Source organism: Ambystoma mexicanum, chromosome 1p, assembly GCF_040938575.1.
Source record: "Ambystoma mexicanum isolate Mex_15411 chromosome 1p, UKY_AmexF1_1, whole genome shotgun sequence".
NCBI lineage: Eukaryota > Metazoa > Chordata > Amphibia > Caudata > Ambystomatidae > Ambystoma > Ambystoma mexicanum.
This window is the reverse complement of record NC_090921.1, coordinates 150,756,887-150,782,484: the sequence shown is the minus strand read 5'-3', so window position 1 is coordinate 150,782,484 and position 25,598 is coordinate 150,756,887. Positions and strand designations below refer to the sequence as shown.

Below are 25,598 nucleotides of genomic sequence, written 5' to 3'. Positions count from 1 at the left end.
CAAAAAAGAAATGGAAATATGGAAGAGGAGATTACTGTCAGAAACGACCAGGAAATACGAAGAAGGGAGGATGATAGAGGGTATATTAGAGTGGGAAAGAGCGAGATGGGAAAGGAAGAAAGAAGAAGAAAGGATAATGGAAAAGATGAGTAGTGAAGTAATGGAGGAATTGAAAAAGAAAAGAGGAAATTGGTAGAGAAATAGCGGAGAAAAATGAAGGGGAAAGAGAAGATAAGAGAGCGGAGAGTGAAGTAAGGAGGTATGTATACAGAGACACAGAAGTAGCAACAACATCAGCACAAAGGGGAGCAATTGGTAAAGAAGAAAAGGGAGGAACGGATCCAATAGATTTAAAAACAGTAACGATTAGGGGGAAAAAGACAGATTGGGGGTTGCCATTTATGGATGACTTTTGCAGTGAGGAAGGAGAAGGAATGGAGAAGGAAGGAAGAAACAGTGAAAGGGAAAGCTTAGATAAATTATACATCACCCGGACAAATAGAGAATCATCATGGATCTGCAGGAGAAAGGAAGAACTGGATGGAAGTGAGGAGGAAGAGCAAGGAATGGCGGAAAGGCAGACACGTGCAGCTACACCCTCACCATCCCGTCCAACATGCTCCACTACCTCACGCTCATTACGTGCAACATGCCCACCTAAACTTGCACCCTTCCCCCACGAACTGACACCCTATGCAGGCAGGCTTAGAGACCTCCCTGGACGCAGGCAGGGAGAACGAATACACACGCCCACATTAAATAAAGGAAATGATAAAAGAAGGGGAAGAGAGGGAGGAGAAACAGTTACGAGCAGGGGAAATATGGACCACATTGACGATGTAGAAGACAGGGAAGAAGAGGAGGGGTGCACGATTTCGATTTTGTGGAACCCAGGGGGCCAAACAGGACACAACTTAATGCCACTTCTGGAGAGGGGAGGGGTTAGACCACAATACGTCCCTTGGAAGCATGCAGACAAGGAAAATATAAAGTGCAGGCTCCCATCATTAAAATGGATATATGAAATGGAAAAACACACCGCAGGACAGAAACTGGCAGTGGGGGATGTAAAGGGCCTTCTAATATCAATATTGGGGGATGCAGCAGATGACATCTGGAAGAGAGCAGGCTTCCCCGGGGTCACAATAACAAACACATCACACGATGGGGCACCATTCTCAAACTGCAGACATGCATCATGGCAAGCGCTGAGGGTACAGTACCCAGACACATCAGACATAGGAGCAATTACCTCACGCAAGATGCGTGAGAACGAAAATCCTGTTGATTATATCCAGGAAATTCAAGACAAGTGGCGTATGGAAACTAGAGAACAATGGGACAAAACACCAGCAATATTCTATCATATACTAATACAAGGGCTCCCAGAAGCAGTTCAGAAACAACTGAAGAAGGTAGTGGGGATGGAAGCAAAAGCATGGCCAGAAATACAACTGACGATAGTACATCATTGTAGGACATGGCAAGAAAAGATGAAACAAAAGGAAGAGGATAGAAAAACGGAAGAGGCTAAATTGGTACAGAAAGAAACTTACTAAATACACGATGGAAGGTGCACTAATAACTACACCTGCAACAATGACTCAAAACCCCACACAAGTAGTGGCTGCACAAGATCCCTCCCAAATACAATCATCACAGATTGTAACACAACAGCTGCCACCACCCCAACCATACATGACTAACATGGGAGGAGGATACTCAACGCCAGGAGCTGGATATTATAATTACAACAGGGGAAGGGGAGGAATGATGAGGGGGAGGGGATACGGCTATAACACACAACAGCAAGGGGGAGGATTTAGAAATTTCTACCCCACCGGGCAACAAGTATACCAGGACAATTCAGGAAGCTTTCCATGGCAGAACAGGGAACCACCGGTATGTTGGATTTGTGGATTAGTAGGGCACATGTCACGCACATGTAGAGTGAGACCAGGCACACCATCATGGGAAGAACAGGGACAACAAGGGCCTACAAGGGAACAACAGGACATCCAACAACAGCAGGCACTGCAACCGGGAAATGTGCAGCAACAACTAGTAACACAACAACAGCCACAGGCATATTCACTGCCACAACAACAGGTAGCGATAACACAACAACCCCAAGTGCAGCAAGTACAGCAACCTGCCCAAATTCAAGACCATAACATAAACTCTACCAATACACAACTACAGCAAACACAACTGGGAAGGGTGACGGTCCTGGGACACGACCCTTACACAGGAAGTGGTCAATCATTATACCCACAATAGGACAGCCCACAGACGGCCTTGGTGTGTCCCATCCTGTCGGTAACACCTGATAGTGCGGAGGAACCACGCATAGAGGTAACGATAGGTGACAAAAAATTATCATTCCTTGTTGACACCGGGGCGACCCGGTCTTGCATAAGGGAAGGTAAATTTAAGATGTCAGGTGAAGCCATGAACACCCAAGGATTCTCTGGGGCTAGGGGGTTGGTTCCTTTTACTGATAACATTCCCTTACCAATAGGGGATTATGTCATGTCCGTCCCGCTTTTATATTCTAGGGCCTCACCAGTAAACATACTGGGGAGAGACATAATGAGCAGGTTGAATATGACGATCTCCTTTACGGAGGACGGCATAATTTGTTCCACTCCAGGAATAAACATGCTCACTGCACGACAAATTATGCAAGCATACTGTGGACAGACAGTGATTAGGGCTGAGCCAGTAGATGGTGAACTGTTCCAGTACGGAACAGACATGGCATTTGCATGTATGCCAGGAATAGAAGGAAAGATCTGGAGGAGGCCAGCAGCCTATTTGTTTAGACCAGAAACACCAGCCAATGAACCAGAAGGAAAGGTGATTTCAGTGAGCATAGAGAGCATTGTAGCAACTGCTGATTATATCGCAGTACATGCCCAAGACAGAGAAGGAAGAGCATGGAGGGCAGTGATAGCCCTAGCAGAGGGATGCAGGCTCACCCAGGTGTCAGACGAGGAGCTCTTCTCAGAAGAAAAGGAAGAAGGTGAAATGGTATTTATGATGAGTGTAGAAATATGGCTAAGAGTGACATACAAACAAGTGGCACAGAAAATTGCAATGGCACTTGAAGCCCCCACATCCACCCCAGTTCCCTTCTTTGAGGAGGATATGGCAAAAGTACCAACATCATTATGGACTACTAGTCCCTATGACGTGGGGTGCATAAAAAGCATAGGGGGAGTAAGAATAAAATTGAAAAAAGGTGCAATACTCCCCAGAGTGAAGCAATACCCACTATCAAAAGAGGCAGATGAGGGCATATATGAAACAATAACAGCCCTTATAAATAATGGCATATTGGTACCATCAGAATCACCATGTAACACAGCTGTATACCCAGTGCGCAAAGCTAAAGGAGGGTCTTGGCGCTTCATCCAGGACCTCAGGCCCTTGAACAACATAGTGGAAGCAGAATACCCCATAGCAGCAAACCCGGCCACAATATTGTGTGGCATTCCAGCAGAGGCATCACGATTTACAGTGATAGACCTCAAAAATGCCTTTTTCTCAATACCCCTGCACCCAGACTCACAAGATCTAACAAGCTTCACGTACAGAAACACAAAATGGAAACACACCAGATTGCCACAAGGGTACTGCGAGTCACCCTCAATTTTCAACAGAGTAATACACATGGACTTGGGTAACATTGAAGTGGAAAGCACAGTGTTGCAGTATGTTGATGACATAATAATTTGCAGCACAAGCGAAAAAAGATGCAGAGAGGACTCATTGAAGATGCTGACAATATTGGCTGAAAAGGGTTACAAGGTAGACAAAGAAAAGTTACAGTACTGTCAGGAACAGGTACTATACATTGGTCAGCTCATATCCCAATACGGAAGAAAGATTGCACCACAAAGAGCACAGGCCATTTCAAAAACGCCGTTGTCCCAAACAGTGAGGGAACTGCAGCAGTTCCTGGGACTGTGCAACTACTGTAGAGCATGGGTATTTGATTACAGCTCATACATAGGACCCCTACTTGAGGCATTAAAAGAAGCTAACAAAGGGGAGAAAAAATTGGGGTGGACAATGGAAATGAAAGAGGCCTTTGATGAACTGAAAGATGCAATATCAACTGCTCCGGTACTGGCCACCCCAGATTATGAACAACAATTCTTTATATTTTCACATTGCGACTCAGCAGTAATGAAAGCAGTGTTGGCTCAAAAAACAAGCATGGGTTACAAACCAGTAGCGTTTTACAGTGGTCACTTGGATCCTGTGATGTTAGGACATTTCCCTTGCGAACAAGGTCTCGCCGCAGCTGCCTTTGCGGTAGAGAAAGCATCATCAATCACAATGGGGTGCCCAACCACACTATTTGTGGAACATGCACTATTTGCAATATTGAACAAGCCTAAGTCCACACTAACCACGCAGAGGGCGTCAGGTTATGAGATCATCTTATCTAGACCAGAATTATCAATTGTTAGATGCAGCACAGTTAATCCTGCAAGGTTTATAGTGGAAGTAATTGAGGAAGGAGACTATGCACATGATTGTACACAGACTACCGAAATGTACTCATGTACTAGAAAAGTTGAAGAGAACGCACTAGATGGAGGAGAGCTCTTGTTCATTGATGGGTCATCAACAATAGACCAAAGTGATGGGATAAGAAGAACTGGGGCAGCAGTGGTAAAAATGACAGAGGAACTGGTGTGTGTGGCGGTGAAATGCGTACAATTACCACAACATTACTCTGCTCAAGCAGCAGAATTGGTTGCACTGATCTTGGCGTTGAAGGAAAGCTTTGACAAAAGAGTGACTATATATTCAGACAGCGCATATGTCACGTCTACTGTCCACTCAGGATTGTCCAAATGGAGGAGAAGAGGGTTTAGGAGAGCTGACGGCACCCCAGTGCAACATGCTCTCTTATTGGCTGAACTAATTGAAGTAGTAAATGACCCCCAAGAATTAGCTTTGGTCAAATGTACCGCACACACTAATGGAGAAGATCATATCTCAAAAGGAAATGCAGCTGCAGACGCACATGCGAAATATGCTGCATATTTTGGTGAGATATGGAACCCCCCAGAGTCAGAGAGAGGGAGGGGGATAGCTAGAGAGATGTTGATAAGAGAAGGGTACACCCATCTCCCAGACACACAGATAATGGAGTTACAAGCGGCTGCACCAATGGCAGAAAAAGAAATATGGGTAAAAAGAGGATGTACAATGTCACCAACTGACGCACTATGGCGCCAGGGTAACACTGGAAAGATGGTAATGCCATTGGCACTATTGAACACCGCCCTGAGCCAACTCCACCACCCAGCCCACACAGGCAAGGAAGTTATTGCAGCACGAATTAGGGAAGATTGGTTCTGTCCCGAGTTAAATTCCCATGTGACAAATTTTATCAGCAATTGTCTCACATGTCAACAGTTTACGGCCGGTTACACACTGAAAGTGATAAAAGGTACTATACCCCGGCCAGAGGGACCCTTCCTGCACATCCATATTGACTACGTTGATATGATCAACATATGTCAAGGAAATAGGTATATGATTGTAGTGGTATGCCCATTCTCCAGGTGGATTGAGGCAGGACCCTGCTCACATCCAGATGCATTTAGAGCAGCTAAATTTCTTGTGAGGGAGGTTTTCCCCAGGTGGGGAGTGTGCGAGGTCTGCGGTCGGATAATGGCCCGCATTTCGCTAATGAAATGTTCCAGCACATCACATCCTTACTGAACATCAAGCATAGATTTGCATGTGCATATCACCCACAGGCCAACGGTATATGCGAACGCCTGAATGGCCTACTGAAGGAGGCAATTGCAAAGATACAGCAAACAACAAAGAAGAGTTGGTTGTATTGCCTTCCACTAGCTCTATTTGAGCTGAGGAATAGACCAGGCTCCGACCACCACCTCACTCCTCATGAGGTGGTGACCGGACGACAAATGCGCCTTCCTCTAACGCCAACATCAAGGGCATTGACAGACTATGAAAACACTGCAACTTGGTGATGAAATGTACCAATATGTGTCTTCTTTGATTACTAGTGTAGTGTTTGTGTCTCAACAGCTCGAGCGCACGCGGGGCGCGTCTAAGAGTGATCAACAAGAAGACGCGGATAAAGAATTGGAAAAGGAAAAACTGTGCAAAATTGCTAAAGGTGACCACGTGCTACTCCGCAATTTCAATAGAAAGTGGAACAGCCCACGCTTCACTGGCCCCCACCTGGTAGAGGAGGTATCTACGAGAGCAGTAAAGTTGGAGGACAAACGTGCTTGGAATCACCTACACGACGTAAAGATCTGCAAACTCCAGACCTGCCCTAGCGTCACCGACAGGGCCATTGGAAGAACAGCAACAGCGTCACCCACGGAGGAAGAGACTTCTACCACAGCTGACGACCTAAGTGTCTCCATACCCCGCCACCCCCCAGATTCCCCAGAGACAACTACTGAAATAGAAACTGGTAATTGCCATACCGCCCACCCCATGGTCACACGATCAAAGAGTAAAGAGACTTCCGCCAGTTGAGCCCCAAACCCTCTGCCCATCGACCCCCTACCCACTACAGTAACCACCCAATTGAAGGACATTGTCTTGCACATATACACATGTAAACACTTGAATGTTCTCTTTTTTTCTTTCTCGCACATGCAGGTACCGCGTATTATTGTATTGCTAAGAAAACAGATAACTAACAAAGTTCATTGCCCAGGAGTAGATGCTACCCTCAGACGATAACTACCCTGAAGAGCTATCACACCAATTTGTCTATCACATAAAAAGGCCAGAGTACCTGAAAAGAAGGAGGGTACGTGTCTACTACACAGCATTTATCTTGGCCATAGAACAATCAATGCCCCATCTTCACCAATACTTGCCTGCCCTAAGAGATAGATCGCTTAGATTGGCGTGGGAACAGCTCTTCGCCTGGGCACTGAACGACTACTTGATAGGGAGAGCTTGAAAACAACAACTAACACTAATAACAAGCATATTGAGAATTTTCAGGCGGGCAACTTTAACGTCGCAAGAATAAGCTGCCGGACTGCAGCAAGGTAAGAGCAAAATGCCGGTGAGACTAGCCTCTGTAATAAAGATGATAGGGATTTTGATGATCACCGGGTTTTTGGCTGCCTCTGTATTGCAGAAAAGTTATGCTATCAATATTTTGGCTGTACCCAAACTTAATATACCCCCACCCACGGCTGCAACAGGTGTTACGTCAGGTGGTACTAGCAAGATTGCACATAAGGGAAATAGAGTTAGACGCAGCACATACTCAGATAATAAAGGTATTGACAACTACATAACAGATTCAGCACACGTCTCGAACAACATGTGGTACCAACACATGACCCAAATAGGTAAGCAGACAACAGAAGACAGCTGCTACGTTTGCTCATTGATCCCATACGCTATGAGCGCTTCTCGAACATTCGTTGCCACGGAAATAGATGAAAAGACAGTACGATGTATAGTATACTTGGCGCTGTTCCAAACGAAAGGGAGACGGTGGTGAACTTGGTATGGAAAACGCGAGACACATATCCATACGAAAACAACTTCCTCAAGACTTATTTGAGTTACCACAAGACCAGTTTGCATGCTGAAGCATTCAGATACATGACAAGTGACCCTGAAAAGGGAGAAACAAAGAAAGTAACACTACAATACCTACCATGTGACTGGTACGCCACTGAAGTTCCTGGTAAACAAGGATGTTGGGAAAGACCACTGGTAACAATAACAGGGAAGGTGTACATGGACAACAAATGGGACATAGGAGTGGTTGGCAGCAACATGGTAACAAGAGAAAATATTACAACTATTAATGAACACAATGACAGATGTTGGACGATTTGGATCAAGTACGTACCCATGCTAACGTGGATAGAGAAAGATGAAGACCCAATAACCATACTGCCGCTGTCTGCACCTAAGGTATGCTACCAACATAGAGGAGAAGTGGACGTGGGATACAACACCAACTGTGCAAGCGTGATGGAGTTACCTGAGGGGGGAGCAGGAACAGAAGTATTAATGGACCATTACTGGGCCTGCGGAGACAAGGCATACCACACACTGCCCCCTCTATGGAATGGTGTATGTACAATGGTACACGTTAATGTACCATCACTAGTGGTGCCCCAGAAACATGTGAACGTGGCGAACTTCCCTAAAATGGATGAAGGAAAGAAGAGGAAGAAGAGATCTGTAAAACCTCAGAAGGGGCCAGAGAACGAAGACAACAACAACAACAATGTCCCGAGTAGAAAGAAAAGACAAGGGGAACCTCTGACAGGAAATTACCTATGGGGAAGGTCGGAAACAGCACTCACTTCAATCCCACCAGAACACAGACTATTCAGCAGAGCAGCAATGTTCTTCTCGTCAATAATACATCCGGGACTACAAGCTTACGCAAACGCAAAATGGCTCCAGATAACTCGATGGGAGCTAATGATGACAATTAATTCTACAGTAAATGGATTCAACGCAATAAAAGAGGAACTGCGAGCAGTGAGGATGGTAGCACTACAGAACAGATATGTACTGGATCTCCTTACAGCAATGGAAGGAGGAGTTTGCGCAAAGATAGGACAATCATGCTGCACATTCATTCCTGCTAACGATGCCGACAATGGTACACTGACAAGCAGTATCACAACTGGCCCAGATGCACTCCAAAATGATGGAAGAAAGTAAAGGAGTGAAGAAGGATGACAGCTGGTTTTCACTGTTATGGTCATGGATGCCATCTTGGCTGTCGGACGGACTGAAGATTATAGTTGGATGCATAATACTGGCTGGAGCTGCACTGATCATAATAAGATTTTGGAAGGCCCGGAAGGCACGCACCACAGACGAAATGATCGAAATGGTTGGTATGCACCCCTTGATGCCGGCAGATGATGGCCAGCACACAGGCACAATAATAAAAGAGAGAGAAAAACTGCGTAAACAGATCATCACCAACCACCTGGACCCACCATCTGTGAAGCTCGAAAACCCAAGAAACCCAAGGAGCTACATAGGGAAATGGGTATACTGCACACCTGGAGGAACCTGTGTATATATGTATTGGTCATTTGAAGACCATGTCAACCACTATGGACATTTGTGAGGAGTAACTAAAATATGGAGAGTAAGAGGAGATAAGGAAAAAGATATGTTTGTGGTCGACAAGTCGACCAGAGGGGGGACTGAAGTGGGAGAATGGAACAAAAGGCTCCCACCAATCCCCTCACACCCCTGGCCTAGAGGATCGCGGCCCAGACACCCGCCACGAGAGGAGTTTGCCCATCTACCAGACGACCAAATACCCTGGTACAGGAGCATACGGATGTGCCCACCAGCCTGCCCACCAGCCTGCCCTGCCCATGCCTACACCTGCGGCATGGATGAACTCGACTGAACCATTCAACAGTAAATGAACACATCGTTAGAGATGCCATGACGACCTAGCCAACGGTCAGCACACCCGTGCAAACATGCACACTGGACACTCCCACACCAATCCACACGAAGAACATATTCAGTGCTATGACGTAGGTGATGGACACACCCACTGACGCGCATCTTTATTATTTTTCACATAGGTTTTTCAAAATGCAGAAACGCAAGACGCACAATGAACTCATCTAAAATGCTTGCTGACGCTTCTCCTACCCCATGCATTGCAATGAGAAATATAACGAAGACATGATACTGGGGATAAAGCAATATGATACCATAACCTAAAGCGCCGTGTATCAAACATCCCCACCTATGCACCAGGCCCAAGTAGGCCGCAAGCAAGAGCCTCCATGAACATTGAACGAGCAAGAGTACAATTGCTGACCCTGCAGAATGAGCCTGGCGAGAGCAGACAGTCAAGGGCACAATGTTGCAAACTCGCATTCCACAAGCCGATGCCAAGGTCACACCTGCAAACTAAGCCAGGCACACAGTGGAAAATGCAATATTAAATGTGCAGAATTCTGCCTCAACCACGGTCTCTCCTCACGTGACCAAGCCGAACCTGACAGGGTGCCAGGCCCAGGAGGAGGGAGGCGCCTGGATGCCATGTTTTAAGACACAGGCAGATACAATTAAGCGACTCAATGGACATCTGCGGCGGTGGGAGTAGTCTGCCCTCCAGCATATGAATAAATCCTCGCATTGTCTGCACATACCCATAGTGATACATTGTTGCAAATGACAGGTGCACCGCAAGCTGGGAACAGCGATGGTCCCAGACTGGGGGGCTCACGAGTGGACCAATCAGAACATAGGGCTCTTATCACTGACGCCATTAACATTAGCCAATCCTCAGGGGTCTTCATGTAACAATTTTCATGTATCTAATTGAAGGGACAACCCAAGTATACCACCTGACTGACCCTCAACCACTAACAGCGCTCTCTATACGTATGCTATACTAACCCTACCACTCGAGGAACCAATCCAGAGTGGCGATAGGTTTTTTGCTAACTTTCCCAGGTGACGCAAGTAGCGCGTCATACTAAGGTAAAAAGGGCCTGCGAGCCCCACGATTGGAGAGAGAGTGTCAGGACGGACGCGTACGATCCTTGACCCATCCCTGCCGTTTTGTTTAATAAACAGCAGAATCACCTTGCTTCTTGCGTGTGCCTCATACTCATTTTTGGGATACGCGGGAGGAGTTGGGGCCTCCCTGCCCGGAGGTCCGCGGACGGCCCAGCCGGCCCCGGGAGAATTTCCCCCCGACACCAACTTTTCCCAGTTCACCTGTCTTAATAGGTGGCTAATTTCAATGGCATATAAAAGTGCCAGAACAACTTTGAGCCGATAGCACTCTAGCAAAGGAATAATGGAGAACCTACAATATCTGCTTCTATTGCGCTTCAGTTTCTTTGGGTTTCAATCTAGTTACCACTTGCTCCACAGTAGGAGAGGCCACAACGTCACACCCAAGATCGTTGCTGGTACCACCGCTGATCCGTGCAAGTTCAGGTATGGTTATGGTCCTTATTAGGGTTTTTAGTAAAACAAATATTCATCTTTCCTACAGTGAATACTAGTTCATTTTCCTCTGCATATTTACTAATTTCCGTGAACAGCTGTTGCAGCCCTCATTGAGGATGATCTACTACCATGGCATCAATGGCATTGGCAAGCCAGTAGATCTTTATAGTACCAATTTTAGGAGGACCGAATGCAAAGGGCAATAAATAGTTGGTCAGGTTTTACAAGTAAAGATTGAACAGGAAGGGGGCCAGGGCACAACCCTGCATAAACCCTCTAAAGTAATACAATGATTTGGTTAGATTCCGCTGCCTGTGCAAACGCACCTGTATGGTGGCATCTTCATGCAAGCGGATTAGGATGAACTGTATTTAAATACATCTTTTAAACTAGAATGTGTTCACTTTCATAGCATATATGTAAACTCGATTGGCTCTATTAGGCCACTCCTTTAATTACACAGGCAACTCCTCTTTTAAAGCTTTATAAGCTGTTTGGGATTTGATGTGGCGCAAGACCCTTTTAGGCTCTGCACCCAAATTTTTGATCACGGGGCAGTAGAGAACCCGCCTCGATTTCCTTTCCAATTAAAGCACTGGGTGGAGTTGGCGCCGACAGAGGAGGCGGCGGGGTTGGATGGGGTTCCACGTTCACAGAAGGTGGCCTAGACGCTGTCTGTGTGGAGAGCATGGGGAAAGGAGCTGTCCACAGTCCGCGACACACTTGCTGAACTTAGAGTTGTGCCGTGACTCGAGTTTAACACAAAAAGTGCCCGCCCTAACATGGGCACGATATAGGAACACAGTGTACCCATTTAGCTAAACAGTGGCTGGCAAAAGTATCGCACGCTTCAAACTAGCGATATCATCACTCGCTGTTGACACATGATTGCTTGCCTTGGACCTTGCCTCTGGCAACTTGGCCGAGCATAGTCCAGGGCAATCCACAAACTGGCGAGTGGGGGAGTGTCTGGGTGAGAGTTGCTATAGACAATAGGGTAATAGGCAATGAGACACTGTGACGGGTAGAGGGAGCAAGGTATAGAATGCTGGAGACTGAGACATAGTGAGGGGGTTACAGAGAGTGAGGACTAGTGATGGGCAATGACGAATAGCGAGGGGTATAGTGAGCGAGGAATAGAGTGATGGGCAATGAGGCAGAGCGAAGGGGTATAGTCAGCGTGGAATAGAGTGATGGGCAATGAGGCAGAGCGAAGGGGTATAGTCAGCGTGGAATAGAGTGATGGGCAATGAGGCAGAGCGAAGGGGTATAGTCAGCGTGGAATAGAGTGATGGGCAATGAGGCAGAGCAAAGGGGTACAGTGAGCGTGGAATAGAGTGATGGGCAATGAGGCAGAGCGAAGGGGTATAGTGAGCGAGGAATAGAGTGGTGGGCAATGAGGCAGAGCGAAGGGGTATAGTCAGCGTGGAATAGAGTGATGGGCAATGAGGCAGAGCGAAGGGGTACAGTGAGCGTGGAATAGAGTGATGGGCAATGAGGCAGAGCGAAGGGGTATAGTGAGTGTGGAATAGAGTGATGGGCAATGAGGCAGAGCGAAGGGGTATAATCAGCGTGGAATAGAGTGATGGGCACTGAGGCAGAGCGAGGGAGTATAGTGAGCATGGAATAGAGTGATGGGCCATGAGGCAGAGCGAAGGGGTATAGTGAGCGAGGAATAGAGTGATGGGCCATGAGGCAGAGCGAAGGGGTACAGTGAGCGTGGAATAGAGTGATGGGCAATGAGGCAGAGCGAAGGGGTATAGTGAGCGTGGAATAGAGTGATGGGCAATGAGGCAGAGCGAAGGGGTATAATCAGCGTGGAATAGAGTGATGGGCACTGAGGCAGAGCGAGGGGGTATTGTGAGCATGGAATAGAGTGATGGGCAATGAGGCAGAGCGAAGGGGTATAGTGAGCAAGGAATAGAGTGATGGGCAATGAGGCAGAACGAAGGGGTATAGTGAGCGAGGAATAGAGTGATGGGCAATGAGGCAGAGCGACGGGGTATAAAGCGGCAGGAATGGAGTAATGGCACTGAGACAGTGTGCAGGGTATAGAGAGTCAGGAATAGACAGATGGGCAATAAGATCTAGCGAGGTTGTGTAAGGGGTCAGGAAAAGAGTGATGGGCATTAAGATCTAGTAAGGAGTGTAAGGAGCCAGGATTAGAGTGATGGGCGATGAGGATGAGTGAAGCGGTATAAAGGGCCAGGATTAGAGTCATGGCACTGACACAATGTGCAGGATATAGAGAGTCAGGAATAGAGTGATGGGCATTAACCCACAGTAAGGGGTATAAGTAACCAGGACTAGAGTGATGGGCAATGAGCCACAGTAAGGGGTATAAGAACCAGGAATAGAGTGATGGGCACTGAGCCACAGTAAGGGGTGCAAGGAACCAGGACTCGAGTGATGGGCAATAGACAGAGAAAGTGGTATACGGAACCAGGACTAGAGTGGTGGGCAATGAGACAGAGTGAGGGGTATACAGAGGGTCAAGACTAGAGTGAGGGGTACAGAGACAGAATAATGCCTAAATCGGTATATGGGTAGAGTGATGGGCGCTGAGCTAGAGGGGGGTGTATAGAATGACAGTGATAAAGTGACGGGGTATAGGGAGGCATGGATAGGGTGGTGGGCGTGAGAGGAAAGGGCATAGGGAGCTAGAACCTAGTTAGGTTCATGGACGCTACTGTCAGGGGCACAGCCATAAGATTAAATCACACAAGATTTTGATGAGGTAAGAGAAAGGGGCATGCATATAGGTGAGGGTATCCAGTAAGGGCAATAGGGTGACTGGTATGGACAAAGGGCCATATGGAGTAATGCTCATAAGTAGCTCCTGTGGAGTGAGGAGCGCGAGAGAGAGGGCACATGAAGAGTGGGCTACAGTCAAAGAAAGTAACTAGGCACGGATAAATGGAGGGCTTATGGCGGTAGAGGAAATTATCTCACATAGCTTTGTCAAGTTCAGGTTGCAATTCCACAAGTAAATAAATAAATAAGTGCCGGTTCAACCCTGCATACAACTGAGGACAATACAGTGCCATTCCATTGCGTAATATTAACTCATACTATTATAGCGCTAAGTAGCGGGGCAGAACGCGCTATATACAACCAGATATCTTTATTACATAGACCGTGACATTGGAATAGGGCGAGAAGAACATGCAGGCAGAGATAGTAAATAAAAAGGAAGTGGGGGAGAACACTGGAGTAAGGGACAGGAAGTCTGGGTATAGTCATGGGTCCTCGTATAAATGGGAGAGAGGGCGGCGCTGTGGGGGCGGGGGTGGGGTGAGGGGGAGACTATGGCACAGAGGACAAGAAGACCATGACCAGGTGAAGAGGAGAACAGGAAGCGACACGCGATACAACAAATAGAGGGCAGAAAGAAAATATACTAGTACAAAGGGCAGTAAAGAGAAAAACAGCCCAGGTCAAGCGGCCCGGAAGCGGCACACGGCGCGTTATACATGACAGGACGAAAAGTGCCGGAGAATAAAATGGCGCGGTAAACACCAACAGGGGAAAGGCCTGGGTGCAGAGGGTCTTGCCGTGGGTCCACCTGTTCTCTGCCGCCTCCCTGCGCTCTGGCGCCTCTCAGCCCCGTCCTCCACCGACGGCTCCGGCGCCAAATGACAAGCCAGGCGCGCGTGTCCCGGCCCGCCTGCCCTCTCCCCGCCCACATGAGGAGACACGGCGAGGCCGTGGGCCGGCCCTTCGCGGGTCCTCCACACGGGAGTCGCGTGCCTCGCCGATGCGTGTGGCGTTTCCCGGATGCGCACACCACCCCGGGCCCCGCGCTGCTAGGCGCCGCCTGCCCCGCGCTGTGGAGGCTGTGCGCGGGTTCCTGGAATGGAGGGCGCTACAGCAGGTGCAGGCCAGGATGCCCTGGCTGAGCGGCGCTGCTGGTCGGACTGCAGAGCTCTGCCAGAGCTGTGCGTGTTAGATTTGTGGAATAACACACAGTTGGGGGGTGTGGGGAGACTCGGTCTCAATAATGGAACAGCAGGGGGTGACGCAGGTCCGGATCGAGATGAACTGGCAGAGCAGACCGTTCATCTAACCCTGATGCAGTGCTGCAGTTCAAGATTGATCTAACTGCCAAGATCAGAGCAGGGCAATTTCTAGCCAAATTGCTGCACAGTGTGCCCCACACTGGCTCTCGTCACTCCCAAAGTACACCTCCGTCGTGCGACAAACCCCATACTCAATAGGAATAAATAATTGCTATATGGATGAAGCTGGTTTCATTACAGAAGTCGAATGTGAAAACACAGCTGTTGCTGCCCAAGTAAAAGGTTTTTCGGTCACCAGCTCTTAGGGAACACCTTGCCTGAATGCAGTCTCAAACTGTCTGCACTGGCACACTGTGGTGTAAACAGCCTATCAGGGTCTGAGGGCCCACTGACCTGGCCCTGTCTTGAAGGTGTTCTGTTCATACCACCTCACTTGTATTTCGCAATGGGCAATACTAGACTAACCATATGAATTATTTTCTGATAGAAGATTATCATTCCAAGATGGCCAGTCTGGTACACTCTTATTACACTCTTTCAAAATACATTTCCAGAGAAGGAAAGGGAACAAATAGCATCAATGATGATTCCTGTATGCTTTGCATTAAATCACAGAGCATTTCAGCGCTAGAACAGTGATCAGAGATCTCTATATTTGATAAACAAGTCTGTGAGAAAAGGATTGTATGAGTGAATCTCTAAATTGATAACTGATGCATGACTTGGTGCTTACATCACGATTCACAATACTCACCCCAACATTAGAATGTTTGTAACCATAAACCATACATGCTCATCTGGACAGCTTACGTTTTTGGATGCAAATATAAAATGGCTGCAACATCAGCCACTGAACTCTGGTGCAAGAGCTTTTTTCCTTCTCGTTTCTGAAGAATTTTAGAGGAAATGCTGGGTCTCAGTGTGAGCATGCTCAAACCCAATACAGACAGAAACAACTTTAGTGAATGATATCTACAGACAGGGCAGGATACCGCACAAGAGAGAAGAGAGACCCAATATACAATACACAGAAAGGATTGTACCTCTTTCAAACTTTAGCCTGACCAGTAATAAGCGGACAAAGAGTTTTAAACAAAACCAGCTTCTAATGCACGGTAGAGAGACCACAGTTCCTCAGCCACTACCTCCTCACCATTACGCAGACCTCAGGGGTTATTTCGGCAAAACGAGCAGGCGCATGCTTTATCTAACAGAGATGGCATTAGCATCTCTTATTAGTGCTGGCCTGCAGCTAGTGAAAATCATGGTGTGGCAGTGTAGAAAGGGTGTTTGGCCTAGTGGATTTACAATTTGAGGCAACGTCTTTGATTGCTTTATGTGTTTAAGTCTGGCCACAGTATGGCATGCTCGTCAGAGCGACATACACAAAACATTCCAGTGTGCTCTTGTATAGACATTGGGCACATCAGCAGAGTATGGATTCAGTACTGGAATAGCGTAGGGCCCTGGTAGTGTGGTGTGCAGTCCCAGTACTGGAATAGCAGTAGAGCTGCAGGTCAGGACGGTTGTGCAGTTGCAATGCTGGGTATAGCAGAGTGTGTGGCAGGTCAGAACTCGGACAGAGGGGCATTCACACAGCTGGGAAAGGGCCCATTACTGGAGGACCAGAGGTTCCTGCAAGACACGGATGAGTGAGGAGCCTTGAAAGGCCCGGTACCAGCGAGCAGGGGGGCCAGGCCAGCTGTGCGTGGCTGCAAGTGCAGAAAGAGTACGGGTACCACGGTTCAACGTTTTTTTTTTTTTTTTTACATTGGCAGGGCTGCATGTGGTTGTGGAAGCAGATGTATTTCCTTTAGAAGTTTTAACCTTTGTCACATGATTTGTCTTTGGGAATAATATACACACACATACAACTTTATTTCAAAATTGCCATTATAATCTTTTTTCTCTTAGCTAAGGTAGTAGTGCTGGCATAAAAATTGATTCATTATCGTATATGCTTCCCTCGCGGTTTCCATTCATTTCCTACTCGGTCGGTCAGAAGTTGATTTAATAGACAAATATATATCATAATCTGGCCAATAAAATCACCACAAATGATAAAATGCAGTAATGCAATTAACATGGAACAATAAATGAATAATCAATAAAATTCACGCAATGCTGTGATTCAAAACTAGAGCCCTAAAAATGTTCTTCGTTTCCACCCCGCTTTTTTAGATATTGGCTTTGCGCCCATGGGCCACATTACGACCTTGCCGGTAGAGCCGCCAGGATACCGTCAAAGGATGTTACTGTTTCTGGCACCCGGTTCGGGATTATGGGTGCCGGCGGAGTGGTTTAAACCCCAGTACTCCATGAGGGGAGTTGCCGTCATTACTGCCAATGGCGATGCCGGTTGCAGTAACGAGGGCTTTTTGGGCCGGTAGGGCACCTGGCTTACCTCCAGCATTTAGATGGAGGTGACCCAGGTGCCCCACCGGCACACCTGTAGTCAGGCGGTTCGGTAAAGTGACCGGTTTCCTTGGATAACAGCACTTTTTTCCCCGACCGACTCCGAATGAGCCCCATCACGGAGTCGTTTTGGGTACACAAAGCAGTAAATCACCCGACAGGTTGTATTCATATAGGAAATAGCCATTTTCTCCTCTGCCTTATGTATAAAGGGCAGAATATTAATAAGTGTAATAAGACCAGGCTCTCTATTTGGCATCTTTTACATTTGTCTGAATTACATGTGTTCTATTTCTAAGTTAAGATTGTCAAGGGTAATTTACCCAAACTGACTTTCAGGTTCAAAGGGCCTCATTCTGAGTTTGGCAGTAATTCCAGGATTATGCTGGAGGTAAATCCTGCACTTCAAAAGGCACACTCCAAATTCAGCAGTGCAGTAACAATTGTAGTAATTCTGTTACCACCAAAAAAGCGTTGGTAACGGATTTACCACCACTTTTTTACTGCACCGCAAAACTTCTAATGAGGCCCAAAGTTTGGGCTTACAATAGACTTCAAAACATAGTACAGTTTTTGAGCACTTAGTATCTTGTAATCATGACTTTAGGATACAGTGCTGCATGATACCCGTCCTTTTACTTCTGGGATAATTTGGAATTTAGATATTAGATCTGGGACATTTAGGGTGAGATCAACTAAACTCAAATTGAGTTTCATGCCGCAATCCTGAATATGGCGTACCCAGGGGAGATTGTTGGCACCATTCTGTATAAGGACATCCTCTAGGACTAGTCTGTATGATGTTAAATGGTTAGAGGTAATAATCTTGTGCTGATGCACGCCTGGGGTGCACCTGCTGGGGATGCAGTTGGAGCAGACAGAAGAGCCTGAGGTGGGAGACAGAAGAGCCTGAGGTGGGCTGCTGGGGATGGAGCTAGTGTAGACAGAGAGCCTGAGGTGGGGCTGCTGGGGATGGAGATGGCACAGGTAGAAGCGCCTGAGGAGGAGCTGCTTGGGATGGAATTGGCACAGATAGAAGAGCCTGGGGTGGGTCTGCTGGGGATAGGGTTGGCACACATAGAAGAACCTGGGTTGGAGCTGCTTGGGATGGAATTGGAGCAGACCGAAGAGCCTGGGGTGGGGCAGCTGTGGATGGAGTTGTATCCTCTACACAGTTGGCCAGGAAAAAGCCATCGGTTGTGGATACTGATCCTGGGGGTTGAGAAACAAGGGAAGATCACCTGGGTGGAGGGTCTTTGGGGATTGGGAGTGGGGTGCTCTTGGGCGAGACATGGTAATTTCCTAATGACAACTAACATAACCCTTCTCCAACCTTTATGGGCTATTATAAGCCAATTCCCCTTAATCTTCCACATATAACACTTGACAGTACTGGGACGAAGAAGAGACCATCAAGAGCAGTGAAGATGCCTACTAAGAGTTGTGAGGGTCAGGCATGTCCCTCTGACTATGGTCAGGCCGGACTAATGAGTCAGCCACACCTGCAACCTGTGAAGGGGCTACAGGTGTATAAATGGAAATCAAGCGGCCAGAGGAAGAGAGAATGAGCATGAGACAGGGAGGAACTTTTGAAGAAGCAGCAGTGGTGGAACTGGAGCAGCACAATCCAGGACGCCGACCAGACACCCAGCAGACTTGGGGGACCCGAAGCAAGTGGGCTGTGTGACTTCTCCAAGCCTGGGAACTTCCATACCTCAGAGAGCGCAGAAGGAACTGCCATGAAGCTGAAGCCAAGAGGACGCTGCCGGTATGCCGACTGAGGCACTGGAGCTGCCGGCGTGCAGAGAGAAGCGCAAGGCCGGCGACCAGGGCTCACGCCGGTAAAGTACAGAAGGCTTGTGAGTGTCGGGAGGGCAGAGAAGCTCTGGGCGGTCCAACACGACCGCAAAGGAACTCCGGTCTACAGTATAGAAACTATGTGGTTTTTGAAAACCGAGCTAATGAGAAATATTACTTTCAACAATGAAATGCTCATTGAATACCGAGCTAAAGAAAAACTTTTCTTTGAACCATCAAATGCTCATTGAATACAGAAGTCAATAAAATCTTTCGTTTGAACCATTAAATGCTCATTGAATACCGAGCTCAAGAAAAACTTTACTTTGAACAACTAAAGGATCATTGATTACCGGCTAAAAGGAACACTTCAATATTCAAATAAAAAAGTGCACATTGAATCCTGAACTGAATAGAACTTACAAATGTGAACAATAAAACTGTACATTTGAAAACAGTGAACCTTTTGTGAGTGAATGCAGTGTGGCAAGGCCACAGCTTGACAAGGGGGTGAGGAACACTTGGTGGCAGGGCCACAAGGCTAAAAAGGAGAAGCCAAGGTAGTGGCAGATTACCCCCAAAGCCAGGAGACCAACAAAAGGAGCAAGGACACAGCTTGGTAGGAGGTGAGGGAACAAATGGTGCCAGGGCCATGAGGAGAAGCCAAGGAAGTACAAGAATAACCACAAAGAGACCAACAAAAGGAGCCAAGTGAAGGGGACTTGGTGCACAGGAGCCAGTGCCAAGTAAACCTCTGTGTGTTCTCCAAGGAGTCCTGGGCCCTTGGTTGAGTGACCTATAATGGGTGGACCATGTGGTCTAACAACTGCGCCTAGACCAGAGAGCCCTGCATGGTAAGCCATAACAACTCTGAACCACAGAATAAGGATACCACTGCATCTGAGCTGGCAAAGGAGGCAAGAAAGAAGGTCAGGTTGACCTGATGTTCTTAGTTAAAACGTTTTCCTTTGTAAAGACTATAACAAGTATAGGCGGCAGAATTGATGTCTTGGGGCAAGGAACCCTGAGGCTTATAAGAACCACCTTTGTTGTCTTGAGATCGGAGTTTCAAGATCCCTTTTTCTTTTGGATTGTGTTACTTGAAACCTTGGGGAAGGGAACCCCAAGGATTGCTTCGGAACTATGCCGCTCTGAACTGGAAGAAGGTACAATTTGCGACTTTTTCACTGAACTTTCTTGTACTTGGGGCAGGGGAGCTGAAAGTAAGCTGGGAGCTGGAATAAGCTCGGAACTTTAGGTTGAACACTATTTCCTTTGACTGTGACATTCCTACACATTGGTTAATTGTAGTTGTGAGAGCAAGGAGAGGTTTTGGACACGGGCAGACTTTAAGTTGAACTCTTTGACTCAGAATCTTTTGTTTGAATTTTAAGTCTGTTGTCTGTGCCGTACTTCATGATGCCTTCACAGGTGTCACTGCGCAGTTGTTCGATTGACCACTTGCCCCGTCCCTCTAACATCTGTATTTATACAAGGTTTCTGAATTTTCTATTTTAAACCAAAATCTGGCCTACTTTGCAATTGTCTGTAGTTACTGGTGTCCCGTTTCCATCTCCTTGCCCCTGTCTTGCTCTTGCCAAATGTGCCTGCGTTTTCTTTAATTGTGCTTCTAGATCTCACTGCGCATCATGTTCTACCTACAAAACAAGTGAGTTTATTGGTGCATCTTTAGGCGAGTCTTGCTCATTTCTATTCTCCTCTCCTGGGGGTACAAGTTTGGGATTTATATAGCCTGCAGCAGGCTACAAGGGATAGTGTTCACATACAGTCTGTGGGTGCATGAACTCATACAGACAATGGGCAGTGGGCTGTGTGCATACGTCTATTTGTATCTTCTTTTCATTTCCATTTTTATGGCCCTCCTCCACAAATATTTTTTAAGTATTACATAACCGACTTCTTAGTTTATTCCATTTATATTTAGCTGTTAAATGCGCATATATATTTTGTAACATTATTATGTGTGCCATTCCTTATGATATTTAATTATTTCCTCCCTATACAGAGGAAATTATTTACACATGTGCTCCAATGGGGAGTCAATGCTTATATAACAATTTTTGATACTTACTACAACAGCGCTGGTACACACCACACCAAAATCTTTCATTCCAAACACTTTCAAACCTAATGATAAACCACAACCTACAATATACTTTCACAAAAACACGTTATACAACACACATTTATCAATAATAACGTTCAATGGTATCACTTCCTCCGCTTCTGTAACGCGAGGCTATACCTGGGAAGAGGGAAAACACACCTACTCTGCTCTACAACACGAGGGTATCCACACTTCTGCAGTTTAGATAATGTGAGGTTATCCACTCCTCCTGTCGTCCCCCTTACTCAGGATGGAGGGAAACCCATACTTCCTTGACAATACACCCTATAATCTACACAGCGCTGCCTTTGCTATCATAGAGGAGCATTCATTTAATATACCACGTGGCCTTCCCCATATACTGGGACTATTCTTTTCAACTCCAACCCTACCTCCCCACAAAAATAAAAACACAATTTTCTGTGCTGCTGCGTTTTTCATCCCCAAGCACACTCACGTTCTATGTTTCGCTGAGGTCCACGATGCTGAGCCTCCTCTCGCAACTGCAAGCCTCACCATACTCAGTGGGCCACCAGCCGTATTACGCAGGCCTTTGCCGAACTCGGCAACCGCTCACCTCCCCCTCCACAGGGCAACGCCACTGGCCCGGGTGTGCGGCAAGGAGCCCTCAGCATTCCGAGGACACTGGAGTCCCTTTGTGGTCCCCAAATGTATTAATGCTCCAAATACCATCTCAATAACAAGAAAGAACTGAGAGCGCCAAGTTTAATAAAAAACAACTTTATTCACTTTATTAAAGGTAAAGTGTCGGCCGGGAGTCAAACAAAAATACAAAAAACTCAACAAGCCAACATTGGGCTAAGGATTATAAAGTGCACAACCACAAGATGTGCAGTTTACAAAAAATAATACACGTGACATTTTCAAACATAATAATTGGCTACATTAATCAAAACCCCTATAGATCCCTATACATTGGAGTCTACCATTGGCTACTCCACCATCTATAACCCCATCAAATTTCAAACCCTCAACATGGTCATCATTACAATAACATCACTACCACACAATCTTGTTGATTCGCACTCTTCATATTAACAGTGATAAGAATACTTTCCTGCCATTGGATGGTACCTCTTAAAGTGGCCTTGGATTTTGCAACCATCCTAGACAGTCCAATTATTTAATTTACTGTGGCTGTGAATAGGGAGATCAAACCACCGCTTCGACGAACAAAAACAATACTCCCATCTCATCTCCAATGCCAGGGCCCCATTTGTTCCAGACAGCTGCCTCAATCTTGAATATTGTAGTTAGCAACAGTTGTCTCGACACTCGCTGCCGACGCAGGTGCATAATCTTTTAATTGGGCCATGGGATGAATAGCAGTCATTATAAGGCTGTGTCTGCCGGGATGATTTCTTCTATTTCACTGTAGAGTGTAGGGGCACAAATTAGTCATAGAAAGCACTGTGTACACAGCTCGGTTTAATACCTTTGGCAATATCCTCTTGGGGCACCATATACCTGGCACTGCATGTTTATTCAATTATCGTTTGGAGCAACTATAATTGCTGCATATCTACTCTTGTGTCATGTGAACAGCACCTCTTCACTGCTCCACCGAGCACAATCTTGTACTCCCTTCCACTGTAACCATGGCTGTCTCATACTATCAGGCAAGAATAGGCTTTTCATAAAGGTAAACAAATCTAAGCACTGAGGAGCGGCAGCTCTAAAATAACGAGATGTGCAGATTCTAATGTGGCCTTTGCTGCAAAACGGCAGCACCTCTGCTCAATTTTCATCAAAAATACTGTATATTTGTATATGTACCTCTTAGTAATCTTCTCAGTGTATTCAGCAACCTATATTTCTCAGTGATCTAAGTGTATGCTGCAACCTAACTCCCTCAATGTGGTACAATTACCTACAGTGTTGCAAACAAATTCTATTCTACTTGTGTTTATATTTTAACATAAACTTAATAAAAACCCTTGCCCCTATTCTACTTGTGTTAGTGTGTTCCTTGTATTCAGGTGTGGTGAAAACAGTCTGGGCGCATACAAGGCCTAAAAAACCATCAGTTTAAATGGGCTCCTTTATCTTATATTTTAGGATTGTGGGGGGTGGTGCCTGACGTGATGTTTGCTCTATTTGCACCATCACCGGAGGATGGGGTAAACCGTGTTTCAGTGATGAACAGGGCATCAAGGTTGTTGTACGAGAGCGACTGCTGAGCGAGCATTGATCAACATGAGAGGGCGTGTGCATGTGGTCTGTGGGTGTTGGAAGGGGGCAAGGGCAATATTGAAGAGGTTCACTAGGATAGCTTGCTGGGGCTGCCCCGGGCGCTTGGCCATTCAAACCCTGGTGAGAGTAGGGATGGGCTGTGGAGGGAGGGGACACAGGGTGATGTCTTTTGGTGAGTAGCAGTAGTAGCAATTAGTTTGTAGGTGAAATGCAGGATAGCGGGTCAGGCCCTTGGCCCTATGAGGCAAAAACAGGCGAGGTCCATGTCTTTGCACGTCCTTTGCTGAGGACGCCTAAGGAGGACTGATTAAACAGGTGGTGGGCGGAGCAACTGAGTGGCAGGGCCTGGTCACGTGACCAGCAGCCTACTCAATACTGTCTGCCTTACGTGCGAAGCAGTGGCACTAGTTATGCCTTTTGTACTTCCTGTGATCTCTTTCGATGACTTCATGCACAAGTCTTGATCATATGCTTTGAGCTGCATTTATATCATACAAATGTTTGTGTCTTCAATAATGTACCACCCTTGCTATATATGGTCTATGTTACAAATTACAATGGCAAACATGTGTACCTATGTACAGCCAAGTGAGTACATTTACAAAATAAAACAGCATTGCCTTTTCAAATCTCAGTCTACGTTCGGGTGCAATGCACCTTCCTAGTAAGTTCTAATGTGTGTCTTCTTTCCATCTATGGTGTAGTAGGTCTACGTTACTTATTGCTTTCAATCAGTCTCCTTCCTCCATGATTCAGAAATTAGACATTCTGTGAAGCTGCCAATCCTTGTTCTGTACCTATGCTGGGGTAAATGAACATTTGTCACAACTACGGATCTGTGCCTTGCATTTATACTACACCCTGTATACTTTCCTTCTGGCTGCTATTGATGAAATGTGTCTACAGAACAGAAGTACTCCCAGGGGACCTAGAGGGAGATTCCATGCTTATTTTTTGTGATCAGATGTTCCAAAGACATCTGTGCTCCAGTTCCTTAAAGTATGTTAAGATGGCTCTCACTTAAAAGGATCCGACAAACTCTTACAGGCAACAAAATACATTACAGGAGAAAAATATACCACCAGAGCCCCATCAGCAGCAGGGCTCCGTCTGCAGTTGGGTTTACTCCATTAGATAAAATGAAATCATTTCACCAGTTTGTATGCCTTGTGGGGAAGCAAATGGAGCCTGGGCACAAGAGTACAAACGCATCCTGTTGTGAAGTATTTCCCTTCTCTGGCTGCATGATGTTGGAGGTTCTTGCTACAAGGTAGAAGTGGCCCGCCCATAGGAATCGCTCTTTCCCATATAGAGTCATCTACTACAAAGGCAGGCACCGGGAAGGTCTGCCGATACACTGTTGAAAGAGCAAACACGAATAAAGCCCAGTACAATAGATGAGATGTTCCCCGCTTGGGTCCAGACCAGAGGCTTTGACTTGTTAGGAATTGTGGATTTACAAATGTTATGCACAGTACCAAGAAAGGTGGCTGTGGTATACAATGACTGCAAGCAGGCGGCTATCTCACAGACTCTTCCGCATTGTGCCTACGTAGTTTGCAGAGCTCCAAGTGGTACCACGCGCGTGGGAAATGGCTTTTACGTTCATTTCAGATTGCATTCTGGTAGATGGAGGTCTGCATTTATAATAGGTACAGGAATGCAAAGTGGCATCTAATACGAATGCCAAGACTTGTAGAACATGATTTGAGAGCTATAGTTTGCCATATTATTAAGAAACATGATCTCATGAGGGAGTGCTGCTAGGTGAGAAAAGTGGGGCACATTTTTTCTGCATTTCCACTTTGAGCAGGCTTATGAATTTTCATAGTCAGCAGTTATTTGAATTATTTAGTTTTAGGCGGAAAAACGCATATATTTTACTCGCACATCGAATTATTTTATCTTTACTAAGATGACACAACATAGCATTTAGTTAGCTAATATTAACATGTATTATTTAAAATGTCGTGCTACGGGTCGCCACTGGGGTGCAGTGAATTGTACTCCTTTGATGCAAG

The 25,598-nt window shown here is 46.4% G+C and overlaps 1 protein-coding gene across 8 annotated transcripts in view; it reads right to left on the bottom strand.

Moving 5' to 3' along the window:
• The window catches only part of SLC16A13 (solute carrier family 16 member 13), a 539,336-nt gene that overhangs the window by 236,265 nt on the left and 277,473 nt on the right, over nt 1-25,598 (bottom strand). The window contains exon 1 of one of the 8 annotated variants that reach the window (XM_069645558.1): nt 14,528-14,923. The exons of 6 other annotated variants lie outside the window; for them this stretch is intronic. The gene's annotated coding sequence lies outside the window, so the exon portion shown is untranslated. Of the gene's footprint in view, nt 1-14,527; nt 14,924-25,598 lie in introns of those variants that run through there. One more of the 8 variants, XM_069645550.1, reaches the window with a different exon arrangement.